At 42.2% G+C, this 10,613-nt stretch overlaps 2 pseudogenes; both read left to right on the top strand.

Moving 5' to 3' along the window:
- The first annotated feature begins 802 nt into the window (after nucleotides 1–802).
- Nucleotides 803–4,289, top strand: LOC136509936 (biotin--protein ligase 2-like; annotated as a pseudogene).
- A 479-nt stretch (nucleotides 4,290–4,768) lies between these two features.
- On the top strand, nucleotides 4,769–8,099 carry LOC136509938 (thiosulfate/3-mercaptopyruvate sulfurtransferase 1, mitochondrial-like; annotated as a pseudogene).
- Nucleotides 8,100–10,613: the final 2,514 nt, after the last annotated feature.

Raw genomic sequence — 10,613 nt, 5'->3', positions numbered from 1 at the left:
GAGGAGGATCAAGATATTAAAATCCCCCCTGCTCCACTGCCAATTATACCATTAGTGTCAAAAACCCAACTTTTTGCGAACCAAACATCATTATTTAGTTATTTTTAACAACTTTCATGTTTTCATGAATTATATCACGGATTTAATTATAAACTTGTACATTTATAAGATAGGTTTGTAGTAGACCCAATGGAAGACTTCGCGCTGGCGGTATATAGGCTTTGGAAGTGGCCCTAGGCGTCAAAATCAACGAGCTCCGCCACCGGAACAACTATCATTGGAGTTAGCAGGAACAGTAACCTGTTTGAAAAGAAAAATAGCTCTACATGTAAAACTCTCTAAAACATACTTAAATCGGACCTTTGCTCACACATAAGCCTATTAGAGTAAGTTAAAGCTAGGAGAAGCGGATGTTTTCAGGTTATCTAGGTATATAGTGTGATTTTTATAGATGAATTGAAACACTTTACGTCGTCGTGGAAGAAATCTACATGCTGAAGGTTATATAGGTAAGCGAACAATAAATTGTATATACTGTTCTGGCCCTTTTTACTAGTTATTTAAAAAAAGTACTTTCCCTGTCACAAAAGAATATACGTACTTGCACATAAGTGTTCCATTCCACCACGACTTTGAACTAACGGACCCGATCCAGCCCAATATCTGGAGCATTGGAGCCCACTCTACCAGCCCACAAGTATCAATCCTGTGCATGTCTCGGAGTCGAGCTCCACAGCCCACTTACACTGAAAAAACTAAGTGACGGAGGAAACAAAGCACACCAAACAACCAAACCAACAGCGATAGCGATGTCGTTCCCTGTGCGCCTCCCACCGCCATCAACCACCATGGCCGCGGCCGCGGCCGCTGCCACCGTCGGGGCCGTACTCGCCATCGTCGCGCTCCGCCGCTACCTGTCCGCTTCCCGCCACAACCCACCCGCCGGCTTGTCCATGTCCGCGGCCGTTGGAGCAGCCACCACGCTCGTGGCGTACGGCAAGTCAGCCCAGGAGCAGGAGCTGCTGGCCTTCGCGGCCGGTTCCGTCGCCCTAGGGGAGGGCGAGCCGGTCGATGAGGTCGCTGTCGCGCTCTCCTACGAGGGCGTGGGCTTCGACGCCGCCGCGTACATGAGCGCGCTCCGGGCACGCCGGTTCGGGAGTTGGATGCTCTAGACGCCCAGGATTGGTTCCACGCAGGATCTCATCGCGTGGTGAGTGCGATGTCTGGTTTCGCGCCCGGGGATTGGGTTTTCGTTTGATCTTATTTTACTCTGTTTGGTGAGTGCGATGTCTGGTTTCGCGCCCGGGGATTGGGTTTTCGTTTGATCTTATTTTACTCTGTTTGACTTGCCGTCAGCTCGTGTTCGCAGGAACTTTGCAAAGCTACTGGTGGGCGTTGTGTGCGTTGCCGACGTGAAGTTCAAAGGGAGAGGTGCGTATCATTAGGGGCTTGCTTTTTTCCGTCGGCCTAATTTGGAAACTTCAATTCCTCCGGGATCCCGGACTTTTGCCGGAGTGGAAAATCCATGGGGATATCATTTTAGTTATTATCTTAGTTCTTTGGGGGTTTTCCATCCATGGGTTTTGCTCCCCCTTGCTTCCAAAAGGAGCCTGTGTTTTGGACCTCATGAATTGCAACTTGGATTACGAAGTTATCGAGTTTTTTTAGGCGAGATTGATGGTCCCTTCAACTTATTATGATATCATTGATAAAGATGATGAAAATATCTGCTGAATGCCGTGTAATCTTTAAGATCAATTGCTTGAAAGTCTTAGTGAACACAAGTGGAATCTGACTGTAGTGTGACACCTCTTTATCAAAATAACAGTTTTAATTGATTCTACCTTTTTGTGGCAATTGAAATTCATTGGTTTAACACATTCTTAACTAGTTGACTAAACCAGATCATACATGCATTTCATTTTTTTTTCTTTGATCTTTGTAATCACATAATTTTAGTATGCACTATGTGCTATTGAGAGGTAACAAATTTAATCTTTGTTCATGAATCATGCAGGCCGTTCAAAGAATGTGTGGGAATCGCCACCAGGCTGTCTCATGTTCTCTTTCACATCACAGATGCAGGATGCACGGAAGTTGCCCCTTATGCAATATATTGTTTGCCTTTCTATTACCGAAGCTATCAAGGAGCTATGTCGTGCCAAGGTTAGGTTATAATTCAGTGTACCCATGTTTGCTGCTTATTGATTTTATTGTCAGTCCCCTATTTTCATTAGGCTAACTACTTCAGTTACCATTTCATTCTGCCTTTGTGATAAAACTCAGGGACTACCGGAACTTGATGTGAGGATAAAGTGGCCTAATGATCTCTATCTGAAAGGATTAAAAGTTGGTGGCATTCTATGTACCTCATCTTATGAGCCCAAAGTCTACAATATTTGTACCGGTAAAACATGCATTTCCAATTTTGCTGATTCTAAGCATTTAATCTCTTTTTTTTCCTTTGACAAGGATGGGATTCCTTTGGTCTTAATCAGGTGTTGGTTTAAATGTTGACAATGCAAAGCCTACCACATGCTTGAATGCTGCACTTCAAGAGGCAAATCCTACGTCACCCGTATTGAAACAAGAAGACATACTGGCATACTTCTTCAATAAATTCGAAAATCTATTCGAGATCTTCTTGAACCAAGGTACTTTGGATTTCATTTCCCCCCATTTTTGTACATGACCACATCCTTATTAGAATCGTGGCTGTTGATGTATATGCAGAGTTGGTTCCTTTCCTGACAATGGATTCAATGATAATTTTGTGTTTGCTGTAGAGATTGATTATTTTCCTATTACTGATTTAGATGCTGACAAAACATGTTTTAAACTTGACTGTAATTATTTTTTCAACTCTAGCCTGCCCCAACTTGCTTGGGACTAAAAGGCTTTGTTGTTGTTGGTAAAGTTGTGTACTTAACATCCTCAAATTCCAATGCAGGATTTCAGGCTCTTGAGGAGCAATACTATAACTCATGGCTTCATAGGTATGGACTATTATCTCAATATATACATGTTCACTGGACCTTGTTATGAAGTTTTGCTCTGAACTAAATTTACTACCACTTGGATTTTAAGTGTTCATTGTAAATATCTGAAGAGAGTGCTTGCAAGATAATATGGTCTATCCTTGGTATGTGCTACTATATGTGAAAGAGATTTGCACTTTTCATTGTTATGTAGTAGCCAGAGAGTTGTCGTACAAGATGCACATGAAAGCAAGTCAGGCAGTGTCATCACCATCCAGGTTAGCACAAAACAGAACTGTTATGGTTGAATTGATATTTCCACTTACCTAATAATAGTATTAATCGTTTCCAGGGGTTAACACCAACTGGGTACTTATACTTTATTGGCGAAGATAACAAAAGCTACGAGTTACACCCAGATGGCTACAGGTATTGCCCATTACTCTGTTTTTTCAACCATTAAATTTTTTTTGTTCTATATATCATTACTTGGTATGTGTACCATATTTTGTATGCTTCTCATCCTATATATGTTCTCAACATGTAATAGTTTGTTCTATCACGAACTATTCTTTGTCAAGAATGGCATTTGACATAGTACCATTTGTTTGCAGCTTTGATTTCTTCACTGGTTTGGTGAGGAGAAAGATGGAAGCTTAGGGTATCATCAATCAATACAATAGGATGCATGGATAGGTTCAACAAACTGTACAAATGGATGAAGGCATTTAAGAATGGAATGAGAACATGATTTAAGCATCAACACCTTCATCTGTATCCAAACCTTGTTCTTGGAATAAATATAAGGAATGCTCTTATGACAGTTCTAACTGCTGCTTTGAGATCTGAAACATGCAGTATTTTTCTGCCCCAGCCTTGTACTTCCATTTGCGACGACTTCCAGAAACAATTAAGGAGATGATCAACTGCGACTGAAACATGGGCATGAGTTCAAATTTCAGGTGAAGAAATCGCAATGACTGAAGACTCTTTACTTGAATGATTTATAGGAAAAATGCAGGAAAATTATGAAGCGTATCTGCTCTGTTGCTAGGCGCATAGCTTCTTCGGGAGTGTTTGGGCACATATTTTTTTTGAGGGAACGTTTGGGCACATATTTGGTTCCGCTATAGCTGTAAAACTGCGATTTTTTTTGGGTGAACTCTGAGTTGGAAATCTACAAGATTTGTAGCTGTCATGTTTGAGTTGGAAAGCTGTATTTGCACAGGTACTTATATAACTGAAAGGACATGGTATGCAGTTCCATGCTGTTGTTGGCTTGTGCTGTCGTCTGCATAAGCATAACTGCTATGTGTTCTGTGGGCAAGGCGGCCGTATACCGGGACTAATGACGCTACTGATCGGTTTGCATAATTATCACTTTATCAGCACACAAACATGGGCACACAGAACTTGAGCACACAGTTCACTCTCGCAGCATCAATCCGAGGCAAATAAACCAATTACTTATACTCCCTTCCCCAATTAACTGTAGTCATTGGTTTTTGTGCCAAAAAATGACTGGATTAGTAGAAAATACTTGCAACATTTCTTCAAACAAATTTATAGAAAAACTAGATTCAAATATCTATCAAAATGATATTAATTATGTATAATAAATATTAATATTTATATATATATTATTTAGTCAAAATTATTTCTCGGGAAGCGAAAACGACAGATATTTAGAGACGGATGGAGTATGTTTCTATATATATATAATTATTAATTATATTTAAATAATTCCTTGGCGTGGCTACCTCACTGGTCCAAATCAGCTCGTCTGCTCCGCCCGTCGCCCGTCCACCTCTCTCGCTGCTCCCCTTCCTCTCCCGTAGGCGCTCTCTCGTAGGGCCGCAGGAATCCGAATCAATAAGGTCAGCTCCAATCTTAGCCTATATGGCAGCTTGGTTTATTCTCCCTCTTTTCTTCTTCTTGGAGCGGAGGCTATCCTTTAGCTTGAGAATCTCACCAGCAAGCTTTGTTTTTTTAGCTAGTCCACTCCGGCGACCTAGGTCTCTTGGCTTGCCCGCTGGTCTGTAATGGCGCAGGATGATCCGGTTGTTTCTGCTCAGTGGCTGCACAAGCACCTAGGAATGCCTGATGTCAAGGTAAAAAAAGTCATCTAGTTTGCATGTTCATATTCAGTTCAGAGATACTTAAATAATGCTTCCTTCATAAACAAAAAGTTCAGAGATACTTCTTCTATCCCCTGCGTCAGTGGTATGTGGAGAACATAGCAGTATGATTGTTTGTCAATTTGATCTTACTTCCAGAAAGAATTAGAGGGTTAGAGACAGATGTGGTTTGTGATAGTTAACAACTTGTTTTAGGTTTTGGATGCTTCCTGGTACATGCCAGTAGAGAATAGGGATCTATGGGAAGAATATCAGGTTTTCAACATCAGCTGTAACATGTCTCATTTTCCTTTTTGACACAATTGTTGGAGCTGAAGTGTTCTTATATCTTCAGGTGGCACACATCCCTGGTGCGCTATTCTTCGACTTAGATGGCATAGTTGATCGGACAACTGATGTGAGAAATGTTTCTGGATATACCTTGCATCCTCATTTTTTCCCATTATTTTAGTTGAAGTAGATAAACAACAAGGATTTCCTAAGGTGGTTGTGGTTCATACAGCTTTGCAAATCTCATGTACTTAAAGTAAGATTTTGCCACCAACTAGAGACTGATTCTTTTAATTAGTTTCGCAATATAGTAGTAATATAGAGCTTGTTTTCTTTTTCTAAAGCATAATATGTTTACCCTATGATATTGTTTCAGTTACCACACATGTTGCCATCAGAAGAGGCTTTTGCAGCAGCAATTTCTAAGCTGGGTATAAAAAATCAGGATAAAGTTATTGTTTATGATGGAAAGGGATTCTTCAGTGCACCTCGTGTTTGGTGGTAAGCAGAAGTCTGTTCCAACATCCACTTCATCAAAATGATGAAATCAGTAGAAACTTGCTATTCAGTTGTGCTGTTGATATAAAAAATGATCAAAATTAATGACGACCTTATCAAGGACACTATTTTCTTTGTTATAAGAGTCATCTGATTGTTTTACTTAACTAACATGATTTCCTTCAAGATGTTTAGGATGTTTAGAGTGTTTGGACACAAGAGAGTATAGACGGGAGAACGAGCTCTGGCTCGGTTGGCAAGCCATGCAGGTGAGCACGCTGCCCGCCCACGTTCGAAGCCTGGCTTCGACGCCGGTGTCTCACCGGGAACAGTAGTTCCCTAAATAATTTCAGTTGCCTCTCGCGCAGATGTGCCATAATGGTCAAGTGACGTGCCCGCCACGCTCAGAGTCCGATGATCTTCGAGTATCTCTCAGCTGCGTTCGTTGTCTAGGTATAGTTGTAGGTTTATTCGTATATCGTGTGTGTGTGAGGTGTGCGCGTGCGTGGTGGTGTGTGTCTGTATCCGAACAGATTCTACAGCTGTACTTAAGATAAGAGGCCAAAAAAAGAGAGTATAGACGGTGGTTTACCTTAGTGGCGAGTTTCTGGGTTCAATGTGGAAAATGCCAGCCCTGATGATGCAGTTCTGAAATCAAATGCTGCAAATAAGGCTGTTGAAAGGGTTTATAACGGTGAATAGGTGAGCTAAAATGATGTTGTCTATATAATTACTAAACATTTTTTTGCTTATTAGATAATTACATTTTTTTTGTCTGTGCAGACAAATACAATCACATTTCAGACTGAATTTCAGCCTAATCTATTCTGGACACTGAAAAAGGCTAGTAACTTTTTTTACCTGAAAGTATTAGCCTTGCATGCTTAGACTGAAATATGTATCAGTCTGCTGGTCATATGAACCCTTTTGCTTTCTTTAATTTTACATTGATGCCTCAAAAATTTGGTGGAACTCCATAAATTTGATCAACTCTAGAGTAATAGGATCAACTCCGAATTCTGTAAATATGATTAACTCAAAAAGGAGCTATGCAGATTATCACTAAGTGAAACATTAATGTTATTCTCATGCAAATTGAGTTGTTTGATTCATGCAACAGGTTGCACATAATGTCACTGCTAAGACTTACCAACAAATAGATGCCAGAGCAAAGGGCAGGTAACATCTTTAGTTACATGAACTGTAGCAGCTAGAAGTTCTGATGCTAATTGAATATGATTTGCAAGTACAAACTTAGGTTAGTAAACACAACGCTCCAGTTCAAGCAAGACTCCGCCCTCACTCTGAATTTAAAGAAATTACATTAAACTGTTAGATGTACAGATGAAAATATATTTCACCATTTGTGAATCCGCTAATTCTCAAACTAATTGTTAAAAAGATGCATTATATGCATTGGCAGCTGATGTCATTTTTTTTGTTATTGACCCCTCTTCCTAAGTTGCATGTGGTTTCTTCTTGTTCTGAAGAAAATTACCCACATTCAAATTCACAGATTTGATGGTGTAGCACCAGAACCACGGAAAGAGGTAAGAAGTGGACATATACCAGGAAGCATCCGTGTTCCATTCCCTGAGGTTGGTATGATTCAAAGATTCAGTACATCACATGATAGTTAGATAACCATCAATTGCTAAGAAATGATGATGTTTGACTTCAACCTTCTCTCTGTAGATGAGCTGTGGCAAAAATTTCAGCAAGCAGGTCTCCATTCCGTTGCAACTCATTTTAATAATCTGAAACAAGTAATTTTATTGTGTTCTTGGCAAGAAAGAAAGCAAGATTTTTTCTAAAGTACAAATATGAGAAGTAGAGCAAGAATGCTGATAATTTAACATTTCAGATCTTTTAGAAATTGAGTATTTCTTAGGGATCATGTATAGAAATTCTGAAAAGTTTGCCAAGCAATAACAGTACGGTGTATTTGGTGTTTCTTCAGGAATTTCCCTAGACCAACCCATTGTTGTCACTTGCGGATCTGGCGTGACTGCCTGCATACTTTCTCTGGTCTGGAATCTTCCCTGTTCATCTTGGATTTATCAGGCACTAGCAAAGCAATCCCTATTAATATCTCTTTTTACAGGGGCTCTACAGGATTGGAAAGCATGATGTTCCAGTTTATGATGCATCTTGGATAGAATGGGAAGCACAATCAGATTCCGATTACCCAAAAGTTACCGCTCCTGCTTGTTAAAACTCACAAGCTCTAAAAAGATTAATACAGTTTGAGCATCTTAGACCATTCAGTTTAGACTGTCAGCAAGATAACATTATGTTGTAACAAGCTTTGCACTAAATAAAGGCGAATATTATATGGACGAGAAATGTGCAATATGTTTTATGTTGTCCGGTCACAAAAAGAGATGAAAGGAGACATGTAAAGCAGGACATAAAGTGTTGCCAATTCCTATGAGTCGTGACCCCACTGTCAGCATCAAACTTATGGTTGACATGTACTAACTACTAACGTTAATATTCAAGAAACATATGCTTGAAAACAACACAGACTGATTTTATTTACCATTGTAAACATTGTATTTACCATACAGATTAGTATCATGATCAACGAATTTCACTATTTTGTATCTAAATCAGGCAAATTCTTGTAAATTGAGGTCTAATGATCTAGTGAGGAAGTTGTGTTTTATGAATTTTTAATGAAAAATTGATACAATAAGTCAATTGGATGGGTGCGTCGCAAGGCTGGTTCCAGCTGCAAGCCCTCTCGACTTTCGAAGCAGAAACTCTCGTATCGTACCGTCCGGGGGGCGCCTCCTCCTCGTGAGCTGTGCGCTGAACGAAAAGGACGCCGCCGACGCCTGGTACCTTGCGTCAACTCGAGCTTCGTTTGTGCACGCTTTCCCATCCGACGCTGCATATTCCCAATGCATTCGACGTCGCCACCGCTAGGCCGGGCTAGGTGGCTATAAATCTCGCAGGCGCCGCCCGTTTGCAGAGGCACCGCAAGCCACACACCACACAGAAGCAGGCAGGGCAACTGGGCAAGAGGCCGGCTATGTTTGCTGGGAGCGATCGAGCAAGTGGTAGTAATAATGGGGCCGCGGTGAGCACCGCGTTCTGGGTCAGCGTGGTGGTCGGGGCGGCGTGGGCGCCGGCGTCTAACGTTGTCAACGACGCCCTCGACTCCGTCTACGACGCGACTGAGGCGGTGATGGACTACCTGCGCACGGTCGCCTCGTCGGCTTTCGAGAAGCTCAAGGCAGCCGCGGCATTCGTCAAGGACAAAGTCATCAACCTGCTGCACCGCCTGCGTGGCCGCAAGGAGGCTGCTACGGCGAGGCACGAGGTGGACAGTGCTGCTGCAGCTGATGTTTGGGTTGCGGCCTCCCAGCCGGCAAGCTTCCGGTCAGGCAGTCGTCCTGGCCCCAGGCGCCCGAGATCGCGCCAGGCACCTGGGTCTGATCCAAATATGGCCGTCGTGCTATCCAGAGCTGCGGCCCGTGTCGCTAGTTTCGGGCGACTACAGGACGTCAAGGCCGGCCTTCCTCCTCCGTCTTCGGCCATCGTCTCTGCCACCGCACCCGGCAGAGAGCTGGCCTTGCTGGGTTCCGTGGCTGCCCCGACCGCGCGCACCGGACAACGGGCTTCGGAGGTGATGGCCCTCCTTGAGACCGCGGTGGAGGCGCTGGGTGACAGCATTCCTGAGGACGCTAGGTCCTGCATCTGCGTCGTCGTAGCCGCGGTGGGCATAGGTCTCGAGGCGATCGCCGCCGCCGCCGCCGCCGTGGACGCCTAGGCCCGTCGGCTCCGCTCCGTTGATTTGCTATGTCGTTGCAGTGTCCCTGTTTCTGTATCGTCCCCCTGTTGCCAAAGTTCAATTGAAGCAGTAATTCTTCACTTGATTTTTTTTTGCGAGAAATTCTTCACCTGCATTTCAACGTCTCCTTTGTACTTGCATGGATTTTTCGTGGCCAGGCCGCGCAAATGAAAACGCCGTGCACTTTAGGCCCCCCCTTGGAATAACAGGAAATGGCATTCGATACGAGTTTCATTTGCAGGATGGAGCCGTCCAATGCACGACGAGCTGTTGAGCAGGCCATCTCAAGCCCAAGGGCTACACAGCCTACAGGCTCACGGGGTCCAAATCGTCCTCTGCTCTGCGGTTTCTCACGGTACTGCCTCGATTGCGTACGGCTGTGTATTAGTCTTTTTAAATCTCACTCTTTAAACCATTATTTAGAGCGTCATTTATATAAAAATCAGTTTTTATATCTTTTGCTCTCCAACCGTTTTCATATATTTTGTGTGCACTCTAGAGAACCCTTCTCGTTGAATATCTTTGGCTACCGAGAAATCAGAAATAGAAGATGGTTATATTTGGATAACCAAATAAAAAAAAGTTGTGCACTCTCTATATGTTCAGAAAAAATACAATTCTTATTTTTGAGGAGTTAAATGTGTTTAGTTTAACTAAAATTATATAAAAATACTAACATTTATGATACAAAATAAGTACAATAAATTAATTATAAAATATATTTTCTTAATAAACCGATTTAGAGACAAAATTATAAATATTATTCATTATAAATTTTGTCAAACATGAACTACGATGACAGATTTGAGCCGATGATTTGGCTACTGACTAGGCTTGGGAACCGATGTGGAGGAGAGAGAATGGCAGAAAATCAACTCGCTGGCTATATAGCCTAGGTAAAAGTGTTTGGCGTTAAATTATAGGATTCCT

Source organism: Miscanthus floridulus, chromosome 16 (assembly GCF_019320115.1).
Source record: "Miscanthus floridulus cultivar M001 chromosome 16, ASM1932011v1, whole genome shotgun sequence".
NCBI lineage: Eukaryota > Viridiplantae > Streptophyta > Magnoliopsida > Poales > Poaceae > Miscanthus > Miscanthus floridulus.
This window is presented reverse-complemented; position numbering and strand designations above follow the sequence as displayed.